The sequence below is a fragment of the Podarcis tiliguerta genome (assembly GCF_965153285.1).
Source record: "Podarcis tiliguerta genome assembly, chromosome: 1".
NCBI classification, from domain to species: domain Eukaryota; kingdom Metazoa; phylum Chordata; class Lepidosauria; order Squamata; family Lacertidae; genus Podarcis; species Podarcis tiliguerta.
This window is the reverse complement of record NC_139534.1, coordinates 79530246-79551249: the sequence shown is the minus strand read 5'-3', so window position 1 is coordinate 79551249 and position 21004 is coordinate 79530246. Positions and strand designations below refer to the sequence as shown.

At 42.0% G+C, this 21004-nt stretch overlaps 1 protein-coding gene and 1 long non-coding RNA gene across 27 annotated transcripts in view; one reads left to right on the top strand and one right to left on the bottom strand.

The window, feature by feature from the left end:
* Window positions 1-21004, bottom strand: part of CD44 (CD44 molecule (IN blood group)) — a 67215-nt gene that overhangs the window by 45948 nt on the left and 263 nt on the right. The gene's annotated exons all lie outside the window — the stretch shown is intronic.
* On the top strand, window positions 425-20997 carry LOC310682389. Its single transcript, XR_014513891.1, has 3 exons — window positions 425-1004; window positions 4254-4429; window positions 20341-20997. It is a non-coding gene; the product is annotated as an uncharacterized lncRNA (long non-coding RNA).

Genomic DNA, 21004 nt, shown 5'->3' with positions numbered 1-21004 from the left:
GACAGGAAGAGGCAGAAGTGGAGTGGCAGCTGACTAACACGGTGTCATTAGAAAGCATCCCAGCCCCTCCATCTCCCAAAACCCGACGAGCCTTGAAAGTAGGAGAGCAAAGAGCTCAAAGACAGAGGGCACCCATAGAGGAAATGATGAGAATGACAAATAAGGAAATGGGAGAGACAGGGGGTGGAGATTCATCTGCTGTAACAGCAGTCAAGATCCTGATTGATACAAGTCATTTTATCTTCAAAATGCTTTGCAAACAAGTCACAGAGAGCTTGTGTCCTCGTCCAAAGCTCTGGAGAATACCAGGGAGCCAAGCAGGCTCCACAAAGCAGGAGAGGGCGCTCAGGGGCGATCGTGTCAACGACCCAAGCCATTTTCTTGGGAAAGGAAGCTCTTGCCACAACATATGGAGACATAGTTGCTGAGCACTGGGAACATGGAATGAGCAATGGAAAAAACCTTACAAAAATGGCATCAAAACTGCTGATCATGCTATGTTGGTTCCTCAAAGCTTCATACTTCTAAAAAGTGCTACTTAGCTGTATCTACCAGAGAACATTCTGTGCACTGCAAAGTATTCTGGGGCATGTTTAATTTGTTTTCTGGTTGCTGGTGAGGCTTGAGCCTGTGCCTGAGAATGTACCAAATTCCCAGCAGTTGTACACTGGATAACAATAAGATGGCCAACTTGCCTTTCAGAAAAACTTGTCTGCCTGCCATTACTTGCCACTGAGGTGTCACTAATAAAAAACATTTGTGGATTTTTGGACATGTCTCCAACACCATTCTAAAGTTTTGTTGTTTTTGTTCTTACTTTTAGGGAAACCTTTTGATATCAGTTTGTCGGCAATGGAACCCCAGGTGCATTCCGGAATGCTAGGGACAATATTCTAGGAGGGTGAGCACCATACCTCCTAGCAGCTATGCTCAGCGGAAATGGGCCAGCAATCTATTCCAGTGCAACTTGTGAACCCTGACTGACCTTTTCAATGAGGAACCAGGTAAGTTTCTGATGAAATCCAGAATCTCCCAAGCAGTTTCCAAGCAAGATATTTATATCATGCTTAGCACTTTGTAGTGCAGAAAAAGTGAGTCATATTTAATTATGAAAGTAAGATCAGCCATCCTATGAAGGCCTTAGATTTTATCCTTTCTACTTTGTCACCCTATATTTCCTCTAAGTTTAGAGTGGCATACATTGTTCTTCTCCCTCCACCACACCCCATTTTATTTTCAGAAGTTAGGAGACGGCGATGAGCTCAAATTCACCCACTGAGCCTCAAGGCTGAGTAAGGATTTGAACCCAGGTCTCCCCATTCCTAATTCAATACTCTGACCACCAAACCACAATGGCTTACCATTATGTGCTTTCATAATGAGTAGAGCAGAGAACAAGCAAAGTGGTTCTCTCCAGATACTGTACACTACAACTCAGCCAGCATGGCCAATAGCCTGGGGCGAAGGGCGTTGTGGTTCAAAACCATGCTGGCTGCCCCTGGATTAGACTGCCACAGAATCTAATCTGGCACATTAAATAACTACATTAAATCAGCTTTATGGAGATGAAGTAAGGAACACTGAGCCAAGCAAATGGAGGCACATTGTGTAGGTACAAGTAGGAACAAGACATTGCTTTCATTTCCTCAGCAACAACCGCTTTCTCTTTTTCTTCCCTTCTCTTTTTTTTTAACGCTGCTAACAGGAGTTTCAAATATGCTTAATCTGTATGACAACCGTTGTTGGGGTAAACACACCGCCATCGTCCATACGGTGTCAAAACGCTGGCCAAACTCCCTTCCTTGCTATGCTAAACATTATGCGATTTACAATAGCTTCACCTCAAAATAGAACAAGAGTCTTTGGGCCGCATCAGAATATGGCACAGCTGTGCAGTTGCGGCAGATGTTGCAAAGGAAAACTGAAGAGCTCAGGCAGTGAAGTCACCGTTTGTCAATTTAGACAATGATCAGGCATGGCCTCTGGAGAAGTAGAGATCATTAAAAGCATAGCCAGGCACCAATGACCTTACTGGAAAGCAGCTCACAGCACAGAGAACCTTTGGTGTAATCCCAGTTACTATGGGATTTTAACCTCTTCTGGCACTCTTCTAAGAATTCAGCTGAAGCCACTTAAGGGAAATGCAAGCTGGGGGAATACTGAAATTTATATGTGAACAATTGTTTTAGATTAAAACAAAACAAAAGCAAAACAAAGCATACTCATTTGGGCTATGTAGCCAGAAGGAAGTCCATGAATAATCATATTAAGCCATAGCACAGTCTTCTGCCAAAAGCAGACAATGTGAAGTGAGCAGCCTTTTTTGCACTCAAAATGTCCATGATGCAATTACTCTTCATGCTATTGGCCAAGCATCTTTGCGCAATCAATTTAAAAAGCACCGTGATAAACTATAAATAACTTTTAACTGAAATAAAAGGCAACACTCATTCATATTCAGAAGTAATTTGTTAAATGCTTCCATCAGAGTTCCACAGAGCTATCCAATACGGACTGTTTTGTTTCTAAACAGTCTTAAACGGAAAGTTCATTAGAGAAGAAAAAACAGTAGCCAAGTACAAGGAGGAAAGAAAAAGCACTCACTGAACGCTAAACCATCTGTTGACTTCACTAAAAGCTTTTGTATCAGAAACGGCAGCAAAGGGGAGGTTTTAGCTTTAGATGACTTTTAAACATCTTGAATACCAGCCAGTTAATACAAACGCACATGACGTCCACTAGCAACCTTGACAAAAAGGATGAAACAGACTAGACTATGCCTGAAAAAGGAAAGAAGTCAAGCCCCAGAAACTACGGACGGGAGGAGAATGTGGTTTAAAAATAAAACTGGATTAAACAAATTCGTGGAAGAATTCATGGTGCCTCCACGTGTCCTGATAAGCTGCTCACTTTCATAGCAATGCTTGCATAGGACCATCAAACCTCCCTGGAGGGCATGTAAAGAGAAAAAAGAGCTGAGGAGAATCTGAAAATAGTGAGAGAACAGTTAGGTGTATGTGAAAGCTTGGTTCAGTCAAAACGACCAAACTATGACACAGCCACAACGGACTTCAAGCTCACTCCCATTCAGCCCTTTTCACATTAATTGTAAAGCTACCCTATGCTTGGAAAGACTCAAACCATATTTCTTGGGACTCAACAGAATTTTTATATGGCATTGTTTATGAGCTTTTGATAGAACACAGTTAATTGGAAGAATCGAAGGGAAAATGTTACTTTGAAGATGATGAGAACAAATGATTCATTCCAAATAACATCCACAGCAAAGTTTGTGGTTAGGTTTGTTTCCTGTTAATTTTGTTTCCTTCTCAGTTTAGTCTTTTGGTTACTCAGACTGCTTCAGTTACTCTTCTTCCTACACTTGGTTAGTTTTACAGCTAGGTCTCTCCTCATTCTCTTTCTTGTTAGATCTAGGATTGTCACAGAACCTTCAAATTTGCACCTTCACCCCTGAACTAGTCAAGCATCATTTTAGCTGCACTTGCCTATACCTGACCAATCCACTACCACCCATTTGTCAAGTCTTTCCCCTTGTCAAGACAAAGTCAAGGAGTGGCTGCACCAAACCCAGACCTGCAGGGTAAACTGCAGTTGTGTTGTTGCAAACCCACAGGAATGGAAAATACTTTTTTTTAAAGTCATACTCTGCTTATTCCCAGTAGTGTATACCTCACTCATTCTGGAACAACAATTACCGTAAGTGTTGTTAAAAAACATGGACAGTGTCCACTTCATATTAGAGAACCAGCTTCTATTTAACGCTGCGGATTCACCAAGTGTGTACAAGAGTTTCTACTTTACTCCTACCATGGCACTTACTTTTCACACTTTTTAACCACTGCCACCATATACCTGTACTATGCTGTTTACCTTCATCTATAGACCTATAGTTGTCTGGAAATGGAGAAGCTTATATAAAACGGATGATAAAATCTTAGTTCCTTCTCCTATATGTATATGCCATATACAGTGGTACCTTGGGTTACATACGCTTCAGGTTACATACGCTTCAGGTTGCAGACTCCGCTAACCCAGAAATAGTGCTTCAGGTTAAGAACTTTGCTTCAGGATGAGAACAGAAATCGTGCTCCGGCGGTGCGGCAGCAGCAGGAGGCCCCATTAGCTAAGGTGGTGCTTCAGGTTAAGAACAGTTTCAGGTTAAGTACGGACCTCCAGAACGAATTAAGTACTTAACCCGAGGTACCACTGTACCTTTATTCTCTTCTCTCCAGTCAGCCAATCTCAACACCACCAGGTACAGAAGAATCTGCAGACTAGGCTTTTCTCTCTCTGGTCAGCTCCAGAAGCTTCTGGCTGAACTCTTCTCAACGCTCACAGTCCTTCGATGACCTCTCTGACAATCTTCAGCTTAAGCCAGAAATTCAGCTCTCTCAGACTATACTGCCAGGTATTTCCCAGCTTCAGTAGCCTTCTGCCTTCCATCATATTCTGCCTTTTCTCCCAGCCTTTACTCCTGTATTCTTCATATTTAGCCTTTTCACCCAGCTCCTTCTTCTATTCCACTGCATTTCCTAGTCTCATTTTCCCTGAACAGTGGTAGAACTGGCCTTTTTATTTGCCAACCTGCCCTTCTAACAATCAAATTTGAATGGCACAGCATTCTCCCTCTCATCAGACCACTTTTCCAATCCAGTAAGTTCCCAAACATTTTGCCTAGCAAGCCAATCAGAAGAATTTTTTTACAGCCCACTACTTCTGTATAAAAAGAACCCATCTCTTCGCAGTCTGGTCTTACACAACTAACTGCCAGCTGCCAACCACCTACTTAATATTACAAGCTTAACCCTTCGCATAACTCCCCATACACAGCAACTCTTCTATGTTGTATATAAAACAAACCCTGTCCTGGTAAATATATTTCTCCACATAGCCCATTAGCAATACAACCAGGAAAAGGTGGGGCATCGCCAGGAACATCATCTTCTCCTGTGCTTGTTCCTTCGCCAGGCACCTTAATAACACTTTGCCAGCCATTCCTGGAACTGCAATAAGCAGGAACCAGGTCTGACTAAAGACAAGAGTACCACCATAAATACAGGATGGCAATGATGTCATCCGGATGATCCATAATAATTAGGTGAACAAATGAATGCCGGTTCTAGAGAAAACAGTTATATAGAAATACACCTTAATTCAAACAAGCATCAATGTTCCAGACCAGCTGCAGCTTACAAACAGTTCATTTATGATTCAAATAGAAATAGATGTTCAGCATTAACATTCACTTTTATATATGTCAGAAGAGGGTGGCAACACGGTTTTGTAACATAGCCAACACTGCAGTCAGCCATGGAGTGTTTCCATTTATTGTGGATGCTTGCTTGTTTGGTATGTGGCAGCCGTCCTTTAATCTTCGCTGGAAGGGAAATTGTGAAGCAACATAAATTTTGGAGACATCTTGTAGGTATATATTTCCAGCATGCAGACATCTGGGAGCTTCAAGTTTCGTCATTTTCCAAGAGTGGGTGTATTGTTACGCAACCCATTAAGGAGGGAGTATAGTAACTAAAAAGGCAGTCGTCTGACAAAGATAGCTGAAACAAAGTCCTATTTCAACGAATAAAAACTTTTATCTATTTATATATAGAAGGGGTTAAGCAAGAGGGTAACATCTTATTGCCATTTTTAGACTTTCAACAGCACATTTGAACCTTGTCTGAAGGATGGTGTTTCAAACCTGCCTTAACAAATCTGGTGAAGGAGCTCTGTTATGATTCATGTATTACACATTAGGTAGTAATAACTGATGATGCAGCTGTTTTCTTATGTCAGAGATCATGCATTGCCAGTGTAAGGGCTTTGCTCATTCTTTATTGTATGAATCAGTATCAGCATATCATAACCTAGCGGAAGAAGGGGTAGCATAACACTGTTAGTATAGTGAAGTAATGCAAGGACGACTAGTACAAGACAGGCTTATTTTTTTACCTGCATAGTGCCTAAGGTTTCACAGGCACCACCCAGCTGACTTCTCAGCAATGCTAGGGAGATCAGTTATAAGCTACATACACTGTTTGTTAGAGCGTGTTCTCCTTCATGGAGAGCACGTGTTGCGGTGGGGCCTTACAAGACATCCCACTGCTGCTGGGTGGGTAAAGGTAGTTGACCACCATTGCGATTGGGCTCCTTATGTCATTGGGGAGAATTTGTTGTTGCCATTTTTTGATTGACAGCCGAGAAGTCTTATATTCCCAGTGTTGAGCTTCCTCTTTTTGCTGCACGCATTGGATCACCTGCCCACCCTCCCTATATTTAGGGTTGTTTGCTTGACCTTGCTATGCCTGTCATGGGGTTGTCTGCTTTTGGGGCAGGGATCTGGTAGGAATTTTGTCCATTTGGCTGATTGGCTGGTGCCATTTGGTTTTTGACTACTGTGTAGCAAATCGTCACAGCTTGTAAGGTTGCGGTTAGGTTAGGCATTGGTTTTATGAATTGGTTGGTGGAGGGGTATGGATTGACTGTGCCTGCCCCTCCAATGCTGCTGCTGCAAGGGTATTCCATTAAAGGAATCCAGGGGCTCGCCATGCTTTTGTCCGAAGCCCCTGTCAAGGGGCTAGGGCCACGCAAGAGCCCCTGGGAACATTTAGGGAGAGGTGAGGGCATGGTTCCCAGCTCCATCTTTCTCCCCAAAATGTTTTCCCTTTCTGACTTTCGCGGGTGTGCAAATGTCAGTCTGTCCCCAGGTGGGGACAGATAGTCGCAACCAATGCCTAAGCAAACCACTCACTTTTTTTGTATTCTAATAAAGCTGTGGCCAAAATTATGCCAAAAACCTTAAACCAAAATTCTGTGTGAATTGTGTTTTATTGGGGTGGCTTGGGTACCTCGACACACAATAGTTTCATAGATTCCACATGACTACCTGTTCACCGGCCCAGTTCAGCAGAACACCTTGCAGAACAGCAAAAAGGGTAGATCTGGAGTAAATGGGGAACAAACACAGGCTGACATTTTGATACCACCAACATCAGGTGGATGCTGTGAAAACCTTGCATGGGTGAAATCATCTATATCCCACACACTGGGAGTGAAATAGACATGTGTCTGAGAATTTACTAGATAACATTATTATCATTTGGCAGACATAAACACATCTTTCTGCCAACCCCTGGCAGTGATGTGTTCTCCTTAGTTGGTGAATTGTCTCAGATATTTCAAGAGGGGGTTATTCCAATTTGAAATAAATCTTCTCTGTGGTTGCTAAGGGATGTTTCCAATCTCTCTAAAGAACTTTGCACTGACTTCAAAACATCAGTCAAGTTATCCTCTTTCCCATTTCAAATTCCGCCATTGATTTTGTCACCTTTTTACAATCAAGCAGACATTTATTGACTTTTCCATGGTGTTTCCCTCCTTAATTTCTATGTTCTCATTTAATATCCTTACTTCAGAAATCTCTTCAGTCCAGTAACACCTTCATCCTAGTTTTTTCTTTTATCTTTCCTCCCAATTTCATCTTATGCATGTTTAGAAAATGTCCCAACAAAGGAAATACACTGTATATCTCCCAGATATTCACTTGGAAAGCTCAAAATCAATGCTTTGGCATTTCAAACTATAGGCAACTTTTCACTATATATTGAGTCAGATGGAATACACTGTTAATACAAACAGAACAACAGTCTACCCACTGTCACAGATTATGCTGCAGGCATAGAGGTGTTTCTTTGAGTTTCATAGGCTTCTGTATTGTGCTGGAGGTGCCAGAAAAAAGAAACACCCACAATTCTGATTTGCATTGCTTGTTTATGTGTGCCCCTATCTCTACAGATGAATCTTGGCAGAGGAGTGTGCATTGCATGCCAGAGATGCAAGAGACCCTGTAATGTGATTCAGCATAAAGCATTGTATCTTTCAACTCCTTTATATGTCAGTGAAACAAAAGTTTGGCTGCTGATGTGACCCTAGTGCTCTTTATTTAGTTAGAGCATGTAGACCCTAATTTGCGTTAGTACTTTCCTGAATGAAAGCTATCTTTCTTGTGATTCAGCTTGCCTACTGGGCTGTTGCAGGGGCTGAAGTCGCATTGCGTTAGGGGGAAATTGCTTGCAAAGTTGCACATACTTGGCAAAATTGCATGCAAAAAATGTATATATGGGGAGAAATGCATATGCAAATATACAAATTTTCATACAAGCTTTTTGATTTTCTTTATATATGAACGTATTTGAATGTGGGGTGAACTGAACTTAAAATTGGAAACATGAGAAACTGCAAGGCGCCAAAACTGACAGATTCATTGACTCCTAGGAAGAGCAGTTTGAGGAAGAAAGTAAGGGACAGGGAAGGGATGTAGCAAACCTCTGCCTGTCAGTTCTCCACTCTGAGGCTGGGCATGCACTATACCTTTAACGCACATTCAAAGCATATCTTTTCACTTAAAGAATTCTGGGCACTGTAGTTTGTAAAGGTTATAACTCTGTACAGGATAAAAGACAGTGCCCAGAATTAATGAGAGAAAGAATATGATTGGAATAGTATGATGTGTACATACCCTGACTCAACCTGTCACTAAGAAGCTTCCTGACCCAAAAAAGTGGGTTTATTAAAAACTACATTGAAATTTGGGGGGGGGGGGGCATAGGTTTCAATACACAAGCTTACATAACGTTTAGTTAGATTTTATTTTTATTTTTATTTCATTTACTGAATTTGTATACTGCCCTTCATCCGCAGATCTCAGGGCGAATTACAACATAAACCACCTTAAAAACCACCAGATAAATCTGCAAAGGCCTGTGGGAAAAAGATCAAAGTACCACAGAAGTTGACTCCAAGGATTGTTGCGTGTCGAGGACCCCCAGACACCCCCGAATAACAACACATTTCACACATCATTTTTGTTTTGGTTTTTGACATAATTTTGGCCACAACTTTATTCAATTACAGTATGTGAATGGTTGCTTAGGCCTTGGTTAGCGACTATCTGTTCCCATTTGGAGGTAGGAACAGAACTGACAATCGCACCCCTGCGGAAGTCAGTAAGGGTAAACAATTTTGGGGAGAGAATAAAGCCGGGTGCCAGGCTCACACCTCTCCCCAAATGTTCCCTGGGGCTCTTGCGTGGCCCTAGCCCTTTGTCAGGGATACAGACAAAAGAATGGCGAGCCCCTGGAAACGGAATACCCTTGCAGCAGCAGCATTGGAGAGGCAGGCACAGCCAACCACATCCCCTACACCAACCAAAAAATTAACCAATGCCTAACTGTAACCTTACAAGTTGTGAAGATTTGCTACGCAGTAGTCAAAAACCAAATGGCCTCAGCCAATCAGCCAAATGGTAAAATTCCTACCAGGCCCCTGCTCCAAAGCAGACAACCCCATGACAGGCATAGCAAGGTCAGTGCAAACAAACCCTAAATAAAGGGAGGGTGGGCAGGTGATCCGATGTGTGCAGCAAAAAACAACGCTCTACACAGGGAACATATATAGCACCCCCATCAATCAAATAAAATTGCTATAATAAATTCTCCCCAGCAACAATTGAAGGTGTCCAATCAAATTCGTGACCAAACTAATCCGCCCAGCAACAGGGAATGTCATGGTTGCTCCCACCGCAACACGTGCTCTCCATGAAGGACAACCTGCTTTGCCATCTTAATCACACTCCAACCAGTTCTCTCTTCTGATCAAATATTTAATGCTGATAACACTGCTTTGACCCATTCCATATTCCCTACCAAAGGATGGGGTATGAAACATGTTAGCACTGCTTTCCAAATAAGCTGCATTATAACTTCACCATTCTCAGACATATGTTTGAAAGAATGAAAGAATGTGTTTAAGACTGGATATACAAGGAGTCAGACCTGCAATTCTTCTGTTATAGCTATTTAACTAGTAAAGGGTCCTCTAAGGATCCTAAAAGATTGTGCAAGTTAAAAGCTGTTTGGCAGCAGCTATCGTTACATCAGGGCTGGAACTTGCTGTCGGCAAAAATCAGATCTAAGTTTCAAGACGCTTCCTGACTTCCCTCAGATTTAGGAGAATGACTTTTTCAAGGTGACAATAAAAGCTGTAGTATTGGTACAGACAAATCTCTTGGTGAGACAGTCCACACACATGGGTGACATTTGATTATTGTCGTGGTGATATGATTTAGGGGTTTGCCATTGATCTGAGCAAACTCTTCATTTAGAGCTGAAACAGAAAAGTGGACATCTCACATGATTTATCTGTTGCTGAGCACTGCAGACTCCAGATACCTGAAATTGATGGTTTGAATTTTCTTCTTAACTTTTGATAACTTCTGGTTATCTTCTTTTGAGAACTTCTGGTTCTTGATAATTCCCATGCAGCATCACAGATTCTGTTAGCAGAACATTTAAGCGCAGTGCAGCAGGCTTTTTGCTGCTGGTGCAAAATTCTTGTATTTTAGGGCAACAGCCTTTAGTAGTAGTTGGGTTATCTGGCAGGGGAGATACCTTGATCATGAAGGTTTTTCAAGGGTAGGCTCATCCACTGCATTCCTGGTGTGGGGACCCCTGTCTTTTCCCCAAATATGGGAAACTCGACCACCTAATCTGTCAGGTTGCATATGTCAACCAATCCAAATTACTAAAATGCCTGAAAATTAAAGTTATCACCAGGTACCAGAAATTCATTAAATTAGGGGGAAGGTGAGCTTCTCTGGTGAGGATATTCCAAATGCACGAGTGAGAAGGTCACTAGCTGTAATGGTTCTAGGGATTGCTTGTGCGTAAGTTGCCTTTACTCATGACTAGCTTGCATGGTTGAACCCTTTCTGACAGAGCAGCCTCTATCTTGTAGCTGCCTCAGTCGCTGGCAGAATCCGTCAGTGGGCGTTTCTTAAACCTTTTCCAACATAAAAGCTGCTTGACGCCCAGTCTCCTCCCCCGTTGCCTGCGCGAAAGCTTTTTGCGCACTGTGGGTGTGGGCAACGGAGCACTTGTCCCCTCTCCGCTTGTCTCCTGCGAAGAGTCCTGGAGCCACCTCTCCGCTTCCTCTATCTCCTCCCCTTCTCCACTGGTGTTACACTGATTTCCTTCCCCAGCGTATGGGCTATCCCTCCTCCTACTGGGACCCTCTCCACCATCATCCGGGAGCCCTCTCACCTCCTCCTGCTCCGATGGCAGTTCCCTGACACTAGCCTTCCAGTCACTAGCCACCTAGGTAATCCCAAACTGTAGTGTGGCCCAGACAAGGACTTCTGATGAAGATCACAAGGTTCTGGTAGGCTAGAAGGTGCCCCTACGGAAAATATAGATCTATTGAAAAGCTCCCACGTGAAATCTGAGAGCGTCCACCTCTTTTCGTGTGAGACAAGGGTTAAGAGCTATCTTTGACAGCTATCTGCACTTTCTTTTCCTCTTTCTGTTTTTGTTTTTATTTAGATAAGTGTTTTAATTGTATTAAAACTTTAATAAAATTTTATTGATTTTTTTTTTTTAGATAATGCCACTAGCTCACTGTTAACTATTTTCACAATTATTCATTTAGTGTCAAAGATTCTGTCCATTCTGCAGCTCATGGTATTGCCGAATGTCCTCCTAGCACCAACACATCTGTGCCTACAGATGCAGAAGTTAGAGACTAAGCCTGATTGACAGCTCTGGGTTTAGCCATCCTTAAAATTTAAAAAAAAGCCCTGCCCAGTCATGTTGGCATTTTCTAAATAATACAGAAAAGTTTTCCAGGCACCTGGAAGTCACACACATTTCAGTATGGGAAGTTGAGGCATGAAAAACGAAGTTGTAATGCTTAGGATATTTGCCCATGCATGCTACATCCGATTGCTTAGGTCCACACCCAGAAGCAAGCAAACAAAAAACCCCACAAAGTGAAAATCGACATCACGTACTCACTTCCCTTTGGCAATGCCTTGCACAGCAGTTCTCCAAAATCAAAGCATCATGTCATGACTTGCAGTAAGTATACTGCAGACCCTTTTCCTTCTTGGGGAGTTTGTTAATGCCAGAATCAACCATTTCCTTTACCTATGGTAAAAGGGACCCCGACCATTAGGTCCAGTCGCGGATGACTCTGGGGTTGCGGCGCTCATCTCGCTTTATTGGCCGAGGGAGCCGACATACAGTTTCCGGGTCATGTGGCCAGCATGACTAAGCCGCTTCTGGCAAACCAGAGCAGTGCACAGAAATGCCGTTTAACTTCCTGCCAGGGTGGTACCTATTTATCTGCTTACACTTCGTGCTTTCGAACTGCTAGGTTGGCAGGAGCAGAGACTGAGCAACGGGAGCTCACCCCATCGCGGGGATTCGAACCGCTGACCATTGATCGGCAAGCTCTAGGCTCTGTGGTTTAACCCACAGCGCAACCCATGTCCCTTCCTTTCCATACCCTTCTCCAAATTAAGTGCCAGTGCGGGAATCACTTGAGAATGGCACCATTCCTAGCAAACAAGGCAGCCTTTTTGGCACAGCATGCTTGATTGTTATTTTCTGCAAGGTCAAAAGAGTGTTGGTTCATCTTTCTTGTGAGTTTAAAGCCTTATTGAGTTTTGACATACGTTACTTATTTATGGATACTATAGATTAGTATACTACGAAATCTATTTATTTGGACAGTGCTATCCCTTTAGCCTACAGTCTTAGACACTTAACTAGGAATAAAACCCATTAAACACAATGAGCCTTACTTCTGAGTAGACAAATATAGAATCATAGAATCATACAACTGTCGGGTTGGAAGGGATCCCGAGGGTCATCTAGTCCACGCCCGGCAATGCAGGAATCTCAACTAGATCATTCATGTCTTGTTAGGTCTTGCGTATCACCACTTGTGTTTTTTTGTTTCAAGCTTGTATATACCGGTAATTATTGAAGTTTCCTAGGAATGAGCATGACATGAGCCAGCCATGGTTCAGCACTTTTAAGCCCAACATATTTCCGTGGGGAAAACTGAATCATGAGCTTAACCTTCCCCCCAAACCAAGGTCACCCCAAAGAGTTATCTTTGGCAGCATAATTACCTGTGCAATTAATAGTTTTTTAAAAAATAAATAAATAAAAATATACAGAAAATAAGCATGCAACAGCTGAGCTCAGAATTCCTCAGAAGCGTCCCATGGCTTGGCAAGTTAGTTAAGAGGATGTTTGCAAAGTGCTTAGAACTTACAACACATTTTTATACAAAAAAATTTTCTCAGTTTACTTCGAGGGAGATGTGCACATGGATATTTGTCCACACTGTGTATACCAATAAAGGCTTAAGAAGCAAAAGAGAGAGAGTTGTGTAAAACTGCACATTCATTAAATAGAATTAAAATGTGCTGGAATGCCAGTTTGATAAAGAAAGCCATTTAAGGCACCCACTTTCTTATTTCTTTTCTGATCTTTTCAATCTTCTTCTTCTACATTATTTAATTCACATCCAAATATCCCCTTCATGCTGTGGGTGGGGTCAGCAAAAAGCAGGAGCAGGGAAATCGCAGCCAGCAGCTGCTGATGATACAGTAGATGCAACACTACCAGAGAGACTGCTTGTGGTTTGAAGATCAGGGAACTGACAAGCTGTCAGATTTGGCATTCTCCTCTTTGCAACCGGGATTCTATCTGCAGCATCAACTGTCAAATATATATTATTCAACATGTTTTTATAGCCCTGTGAAAGTTTACTTGAAATTTATCGTGCAACCACACTAAAAAAAGTTGGGTGGTTTCAACTGAAATCCCACAATGGGTGACTGAAATTAGAAAAGTTATCTTATAACTCTGAAGGGCAGGATGTTGGTTAAGGGAATGTCAAGAGTACTTGATATATGAATTTCATAAACTGAAAACATTTCGCTTTGTCTAAAAAAAGGCTAGTACATGCATGCACCACACTGTGTGCTTGACTGCACTATTCCACTGCTCATAGCATCATAGAATTGTACCACGAGGGTCATCTTGTCCAAGCTAAAATGCAACAAATTCATAAGCTTTATGGTGTATTATAAACTGTAATGGATAAAAACAGACCAATGGGCCACTTAGCCCAGCATCTGGTTCTCCCAGTGTTCGCAGAACATAGCTATCATGGATAGTAGCCAATAGGGTCGCCATATTTCAAAAAGTGAAAATCGCAACAAAAATCTGTCAATTTTTGAGCTATTTTTAAGGGAAATTGGCAAAAACGACACTACCAACACGGGTTGCCATACACATGGAATTTTCCTGGATATTTTGCTGATTTCCGCCCGGACACTGCTTCCGAATGCAGTATTCTGAGTATGTCTGGGAAATTCCAGGTGTATGGCAACCCTAGCAGCCTATGATAGCCTTTATCTTCAAGTAATTTGTCCAATCCTATCCCAAGGTCTTGTTCCCAGTAAGTTACTGACAGTTCAGACTGCATGAGCATGTATGTGAAATTACAACCCCCCCCAAAAAAAAAACATGCACCACCTTACATTTGTTTACACAGACTTGCACCTGCCATTTTACCCCATATTCACTAAGTTTGGAGGTGCCCTTTTAGAGCTCTTCACAACCTTTTTTGTTTTAACAACCCAGAACAACAAAAAACTTGGCAACATCACTGCTCACCCTTAACTCTGGGTCATTCATAAACAAGTTTAAAGTATATTCCCAATAGAAATCCTTGGTGAAGTCCACTTTCTACATTCCTCCATCTGGATAACTGTCCATTTATTCCTCTCTGATTCCTGATACTTAACTAGTTTCTGATTCTCAAGAGGACATTGCCTCTTATTCCATGACTGCTAAGCTTATTCAGGAGTCTTCAGTGAGGTACTTTTCAGATTTTGTACTTTTCTCCACGTGTAAGTAACTTCCAAGCATCAATTGCATTCTACTTAAAGCAACTTACGGCTGCTGTTGAAATTCCATGTTTTGGACAAGCTGTAATCAGCTAGCTTGCTAAGAGCTAGTGGCTGTGCAATGTGTTCCACCTTGAACTCCCCAGATAACCTAGGAATCCAAGGTGCAATGCAGGTCTTCACCATTATGCTAGTGATGGCCACCAGAAGAAAAAGGATGAAAAGCGGGGAGAAAAGACTGTGTCAAAATCCACTCTGTGCATTGTTGGGTGGACCCCAAAGATGTATCATGGCTCCAGCTGCAGCACTAAACTCTGACTGTGGTTGGATGTAGGCAAATAAGCTGAAATACAAGGGGGCAGAGAATACTGTTTTGCCTAGAAAGTTCCCATCTGGATGGAGGTTTGCAGCCTGTTCTGGATAGAGTTGCGCTGCCCTTGATGAATCAGGTACACATCTTGGATGGCCTTCTGGACCTGGTGCTATTTGTTGTAATAGTTAGGTGCCATCAGCATGCTGGTGACATCAAACTCCCAAACTCCAGCTGTTTCACGTAAATGTTAAAGAGCACGGAGGCCAGAACAAAAGCAAGGGGGCCCAGAAGGATACCATGGTCAATAGGATAAAAAGCTGCTGAAAGGTCCCACAGAACCAACTGGGACAACTCTCCCTATCCAACTGCTGGCAGATGTCATCTACCGAGGTGATCAAAACAGTCTCTATCCCATAATTAGGCCTGAAACCAAACTGGAATGGATCTAGGTAATCTGACTCATCCAGAAACCCCTGGAGCTGAGATGCTACCACACATTCCTGTACCCTGCCTATGCCCATATTAACCTGCTTGAACCTTGGGATCATTCACCTCAGAGTTTCTTGGTCTGCCAGGTTGACAACAACTAAGACAGAGCTTTAGTTGGCTTTGAATCTTTAGAACTGCCTCCTCCCATCATTGACAGACCCCTTTTAGTTGCTTTTTATTCCGCTCTAATGACTCATTTGTTTTACTTAAGACTTCTCTGATTAATTTTTACTACTTTTAATAATGAAGTCTCTCTGGATCCTTATGTTTAAGACTCCATGATTGGAACTCTGCCATTCTGGATTTGTGTTGTTTTTGGTTGGTGTCTAGTTTCCATTAATTTACATTGTCTATTTTTACTGTAATTATTCTTTATCTATTGGTGAAAAGCCACCTCATTAGAACATTGCCCTGAAAAGTGGAGCATACATATTTAAAATAACTCAATAAATATAAAGCTTCTCAGGAAAATACTAATAAAATACTACACTAATCTGTGAATCCAGCCCCACACTTTGTGTTCTGCCCTTGCTGGAGTCATGCAAACAACATGGACCAGGTTGGAACTAGAATAAACTGGAACACTATTCTATTTTGAATTGTAACTGTAACTGCTGATTGAGAAAAAAAGACTTGTGATTGTGTACACTGTAAGGTAACTGTTTCCATGGCTTTTGAAGGGGGGGGGAATCATTGTTTTGGCCATCCTCTGCAGGAAACACTCAAACCACAACATCTATTCAGAGCAAGTGTTGTTAAACTTAAGTTTAAACTCTTTATGCCACACATTTGTGTCTTGCTCTTGAGTAGTTGAATGTTCAGAAGACTGGGTGGCTTTTGCATTTGCAGGTTAGATGTTAAAAGGCTCTTTAAAATTTCAAGGCTGCATCACTTGTATCTGTGAGGTTATATTTAGAAAATATAAAACAGAGAAGAGAGAGCCATGAGCCATATTTTCCTGCTGAAAACCTTGTACCCAGTTTAAGAGAGAAAAGGGGTGGAACAGGGAACAAGCCACATGATTCGGTAATTGCCCTCCTTATGAAATTATACCTCAGAGAAGTATTTGAATTCAGTTATGACAATGCATAAGCCAATTCACATTAACTCTTTGTAGCATTCTGCACCTAGATTTCTGCTCACTGGAGGTATCCTGTGGACATGCATCCTAAGGAAAAAAGCTGAACACACTGGACAGGTCTTAATAGAAGTAAAATTATCCAATGTTTCATAAACTTTTTCTCATTAAGATACATCTGCCCTTCCCATCCTTCCCTCCAGTTTTGCCAATTTTGCTGATGCTTGTTATTTAATAGCTCACAGACAGCAGGTTCAACCTGAAAGGTATTGTTTCCTAACAAAAGCAGATTATTTCCATGTTGTGATTTATTTGCTGAACTGAAACCATTTTGTCATTACAATAAAAGGGCGGGGTAATATAACCAAAGGAAGGCTTTGAAATATTTCAGGCTTTAATTTTTGATAAAGTTTTTGTTTTTAGTTCCAGTGTTTTTAACTTTTGTGATATTATGATCACTCTCATGATACAGCCAGAAGAGACCCTTTAATTTTCAAATGAGGCATAAGGGTTTTTTATTAGTTGGTTTGCAATTTAAAATTTATTTAACCATAACTTTGGTGTAAAAGGTAAGGGACCCCTGGATGGTTTAGTCCAGTCAAAGGCAACTATGGGATCGTGATGCTCATCTCACTTCACGCCAAAAGAGCCTGCGTTTGTCCACAGACAACTTTCCAGGTCATGTGGCCAGCATGACTAAACCCACTCCAGCATTGCTTGGGACTGTGTTGTAACCATCTTCAGTTCTTCCTTTGCTGCTCCCCCCCCCCTTCTCTACCCCTCTTGCTTCCAGAAAGCATCATCTTCCAGTCCCTCTCTCAAGCAGATCCAGGAATCCACAACTGCAGCTGTAATGACCTCACACTTCTTGCTTGGATTGCATTTTTGCTGCACTCTCATTCATGCTGCTAGGATTATTCCCTCGGCCAGCTGCGAAAACCAGAATACAACTTTGACATTTTGTGGTAGCAGGTCATGCTATTATCATATCTGGGGCATCCCCAGTATGCGGGAAGCTTTTCATAGACATTTATTTATTTTATGCCCTGCCCTTCCTCACAAAGAAGCCCAGGATGGCAAACCCACAAACAATAAAACATCTGAAAAATCCCAATACAGATGCAGACTATAAGAGGGCATACTGTATAAATTACAGCTTGACGGTCATCCTGTTCATAAGGCAGAAAAACAGAACCCTCTTTAAGAACAGTAGACCAACTCCTATTCTCTTCTATAGGTAACGTTTCTGGTTTCATCATCTCACCTTACTTAGACTGCCTCTTCAGCACAAAGACTTCACCTTCCTGTGTGTCCCTTGCTATTTCTTGGCACTCCCAAGTCTTCTATTACCAAACCCTGGAGATATCTGGATACACCCAAATAAATGAGGCTGGTTTTCACTTTCATTGCAAGGCCCAACCTATACACTACCGATAGAGGCACAACCACTCCCATGCTGTGCCTAACATTTGAAGGAAGGAATTCAAGAAGCCAAGGCCAGCACATGGTTCCTATCCATGCCTCATGGTACAGAAACATTGATATGGGAAGCAATGATGTGTCACTAGCTCTGCCGACCCAGATTTGGTACCATCGAATGTTTCCAGGAGTAGTGGTTGAGAAGCCATGCTGCAGCAACTGCCAGGAGCATATAAACCGAGTATCAGAAAGGTTCTAGATTAAATAGATTGCACTATTGAAGAGTCAATTGCCCCAGGCATAGGAATGAGAGGCAATTTGGATCTGTAGCCTTTGGCAGCTGGGAACTGGGAGATCTGGGTTTAAATTACTTGAATGGGTGGCTTTGTGCAATCTGCTGTTTCTTAGGGTACTTACAGACCGTCATTATTTCAGTCACATAACACAAACTCAGGTTGTTAAAAGGATAGCCCCTTGCGCAACAAACCTGTTCTCCCAAAAGACTGGACCTTATGCAATAAGGAAAGTGGTCTGGAAATGCTCTAGAAAAGGTGGGATAACATTTGTTTTGATGCAGCCGTCATCTAACTTCTCTGCAAACAAATCGGAAGGAATGCTCATTACAAAGCAAGTGTCATCTAATCTCCTTGCAAACAAATCAGGATGGCTGCTCAGTGACCAAGTCTCTGCTTGGCCTCAGCAAAATGGAACTAATTGTATAGCTATTTTAAGGGGCAAAGTCAAAGCTTTCCAAGCTTTGACATCTTCAGTCGGAGCTGGAAAATGCAAGAGTCATTGTCACTCAGTCTAGACAATACTGACCTAACTGGACAAATTGTCTGATTCAGTACAAGGTAACGAGGTCTGTAAAGTACTTTATAACTCATTTGTCACATCCTAATCCTGCTCCTCTTTCACAAATCTCATGGCAGCATATACGGCATTATCCAAGAAGAATCTGGCAAGCTACAGGTTAAACTAAGAGACAGTAGTGGGCCACAGGATATCCACAAGGCTTTATAGCTGAGCATGTCTCCGGCTGTGGACTAGAATCCAATATCCCACTACACAACCTGTCAGAAAAGCGGCAGAAACGCTAAAGAGAATTCCATCTAGTCCTGTAGAATTGTCTGTATTCAGATAAACCGAGATAGGAAGATACGGTTCTTTCTTTTTTGAAGAGAGCTGAAAACAGTTTGAGACGTTACATGCCATGCATTGTCTGCCTCCCCAACTGTTTTCATTGCTTCTACTCATATAAAATCTTCTCACTGAAAAAAACCAACTACTGTATTGCCCGTCTCCAGCTCAGGGTGGTGCTGGTGGAGGGAACCAAGTGCAGTTGCAAAGCCATTTGTCACTATAAAGCTTGCCTGGAATGTACCGCATACCGACCAAAATATAATGTAGCTATAATCTAATACCTTGCTAAACCCTTAAAGAAACTCTCCTGCAAGACATACATGCGGCTTGACATGTTTTTTCCTAACCACACCGAGGATTAGATGGGAAGGGGAGATCCTTCTCTCTTTTCTACAGCTAAAATGCAACACAACCCAGAGTAATTGCAGGCTGCGCTTATTTATAGAAGGTTTGGCAGTTCATAAAAGGGAATATTAGCTGAGCAAGGAATAACTAAATAAGAAACATAGCCATTCTAAAGTATACATATGTACATACACATGTTATATCTAATCCAAAATGTTAGCCACACCTCATATATCACAAACCAAGAACACCTCCTTATGTTTGAAAAGTGCATACTTGGGTACCTGGTAACGTGTGTGTGTGTGTGTGTTTTAAAGTAAAACCCTGATCACCGAAGAAGTATTTCTGAAAGCAGTGCTGCAAAAAAATTTAAAAATTCTGGAAATTCCGAAAACGTGGTTAGAACCGTGCACTCTGACACACCCATTTAGGAATCGGTAGAGCAACCTATTATCCAATTTACTTCTTTATGCTCAAATAAGTATTTAAAACACTAAGGCGCCAATGCCTCTTTTTAAAAAAGTATTTTGTAAGCTTCCAATGATCTGGGGGAGGGGGTGGATAAGGATAATAGATTCCCTTCAAAACAGCTCAAGGCAATTTCTATTACAATGGGTCTCTGTTGAAGGCACAGTTATTTCTTCGCAAATACTTGTGGTTCTGTATCACATCAAACTTTTAAAGACTTATTTTGTCATTCGGGGCATGTGATTTTCTTAAATGCATGAGCACTATCATTGCCAAACAAGCATTTCGTTTTATTATTCACAGGCAGACTTCGGAAAGCTAGCTGGGGGGCAAGGAGGGAAAATGAGCTGCCCATTCCTGCCAGACTGGCTGAAAGTTTGCTTCTAAACCTCCTCACTAGTCATGCTCAAATTAAAGTTCTGAAAGCCAACGAGCACTTTTCACTTTCTGCCCTGAAAACTCTCCAAATTTCATTCCCAGCATGGAGAAGAGAAGTCGTTATGGCTTCTGCATCTTGCAAGCATGCAAGCGCCTGCTTCTCCTGCAAAGCTCAAGAATACAGCTATTGTAAGGTTTCCTTTCCGTCCCTCCCTCCGATGTCTACTTCACAGAAAGAACGGAGCAAAAATAAATACATAACTGTGGTTTGCAAGCCTGAATATGGACCAGATGTGCAGAAGCTCATTTCTCTGTCCAGCGAACATTGTTAGCTTTAAACCTCAGTGTTTCAAGCTAAAAGAACCTTCTATACTTCTCTATCCTGCCTCCACACAAAACACACCCATGCATCCCTCTTGCAATAAAAAATTTCACAGGTTCCCTTTCAGTGTCTTTGTCACGCGGGAAACGCACAGCAAAATGTCAATGAAGTTGAACAGTCCAGCTGGCAAGCCGGAGGAAGTTTTTGCTCTCCGAAGTATCTCATACGCTCATCGGCTAGTATAAGGGATTTCATTCATAAGCCACT